Raw genomic sequence first — 2,634 nt, forward strand, 5'->3', positions numbered from 1 at the left:
TAGACATTAATGACCTGTTTGAACGTTTGAGATGAGAAAGTAGGGTAAATATTTCCCTTTGAATAGTGAATTTTAGCCTCCACCTACATCACATTCTACATCAAAAGTGAAAGGGCAAAATATAGTGAAAATTACAGGAAATAAGTAATTTCAAGATCTCAATTCATTATTAAAAGTTATAAGGGCGTGTTTGATTACATTTATTTTCCATGGAAAATATCAATTTTTCACCCAAATTCCTACTTGAAGTGTTTGATTGCTATTTTTTTTCATGGAAAACATTTTCCAACTTTTGAAAATATGCCTAATTTTCCTTGTTTTTAAGGAAAATATTTTCCTTGGGTGGAGGTGGTTTTTATTTTCCTCAAAACAAGGAAAATATTTTTTTTCTAGAAGATATTTTTCATGTCAATCAAACACTCTAAGTGTTTTTTTTTTTTTCAAAAGCTAGATATAAATAAAATTTTAAATATTAATAATAATATTATAAAATTAAACTAATCCACAACATCCACCTATCCCATAAACCCAATTCAATTTCTTCCCAAACCCTAAAAACCATTTCCAATCTCTTCTCCCTCTTTCCATCTTCTCTCTTCTCACTCTCTCTATAAACCTTTACCGGCAACACTGCTCTCCTCCCTCTCTGTCGACGGTGCAAATTCTCACCCTCATCATGAGACAGCAAAATGTAACCTCACGAGATAGCATTTCGAGATACCATATCCACGAGAAGATGCAACCTCGTACCACCTCTTATCTCTACTCGCACCGTTGCTTTCCTCCATTGAAGCGGGCAGCCGTGCACAGATCTCCCATCATTCGTCGACGACGTGAGGGCCACCTTAGAACCAGTGCAGAAGGGGCTATGCCATCGTGCTCGCAGTAGCATTGTACTATCATGAATTTGAGATTTTTTTGGGATGATTTTTGGGCATGAAGGATGGCGGCCACACCAATTTTGGGTTGATTTTTTGTTTTTTGGTAGTGGTTGTTTCCATGGTATGGTGATGTTAGGATGGTTTTACTAGCGGTGGTGGTGGTAGATCGAGAGCTGCTGATGGTGGATCTAAAGTTGGTGGGGCTAGATTTGGCAGTGACAATACCGATGGAGGTGGTGATGGTTGTGGCGATGGCAATGGTGGTCTAGTAGTGGTTGTGGTAGTGGGTAGGGTGGGATGGGGTGTTTGTGATCAATTATTTGATTGATTGTAACCAATAAATTAGTAAATTTGTGTCAAATAAATAATATGTGACCTAAATATGTGATCGCAACTTACATTTTATTAAATTGCGGTTGATAAATAATTTGTGATCAAATAATTTGATATTTTATAATCATGAAGTAAGTTGTGACTTGCAAAATTTGCGATTTGTGATCAATGAATAATATGTGACTTACAAAGTTTTTTGATTTGTGATCGTGAAATAATCTATAACCAATTAATTCGATAGTTTGTGACTGAAACTTAAAGAGTTGTGACCTTAATATATTTAATTAAAAAAACCTATGTATAATTAATTATTGTATAAATAAAATTTAATAATTTTAGATTTCTGAAATTTTAAACCCTATTTATAAATTTAAAATGGTTATTATTAATCTCTTATATATGAAATTTTTCTTAAAATATATATATTTTTATATGAAAATACAATGTTGACTTCAATTTCGTCTCGTCTCCCATCATAAATGTCCATTTATTTTGCATTGAAAAAACAAAGCCTCAGCCACTTCATTGCTCGATTTTTGAAGTTTTGTACTTATTTCGAATAGCTTGAAAAGTTGTTAAATTTGAGTAAAATTAAAAATTAATTTTAACTATACATTTCATAAAATACACAATTTTTATCAAAATTTCTCATTTAATCAAAATTTATCAAACTCTAATAAAACTTTTTTTATAAGCTTTACGAAACTTCCCTTAAATCAGCCCCATTTCTATTATAACCAAATCCTACCCATCTAAAACCCCAACCCGGTCCCAAACCATTGCAGCCCAAGCCCAGAACAAAACAGTCTAACCCCCAGCTATTTGAAAGTTCATTTTCAATCACATATTATTTAATAAAATAATATTTTACGAAAATCAAAAAAAATTTCTTAATTTTTAACCATATATTTTTCAAAAATTACTATTCAAAAATGCTTTTTTCTCTCAAAATGGGGCGCAAGACAAGGGCTATCTACAATGAAAAAATGAGTTAAACGTTTGAGTGACCAATGAACTTTGGGTAATATCACTGACTGACTTATTCAACTTCAGGATGTTTTTCAATGGTCATTCAACTTTAGACTATTGCATTCCATCACTTATCGAATATATTCCATTTCATTTGAAGCTGACATAGATGATGAAATTTCTATGCGACACTTAACTCCATACCAAAAAAAGAAAAGAGAATAAGACGCCACCTCATAAAACCGCACAAGCCTTTCCCTTCTTAAAAAAAAAAAAAAAAAAAAAAAAAACGCTTCCTGATCTCAAAATCTCAGGCTCAAATTGCACAAGTCTTTCCCTTCTTAAAAAAAAATAAAAATAAACGCTACTTGATGTCAAAATCTCAGGCTCAAATTGAACTCCCCCAAATCTCACCCCAAATTAATGGATGCCCTAAACCCCAATTCGAATT

Source organism: Olea europaea, unplaced genomic scaffold, assembly GCF_002742605.1.
Source record: "Olea europaea var. sylvestris unplaced genomic scaffold, O_europaea_v1 scaffold1328, whole genome shotgun sequence".
Lineage (NCBI taxonomy): Eukaryota > Viridiplantae > Streptophyta > Magnoliopsida > Lamiales > Oleaceae > Olea > Olea europaea.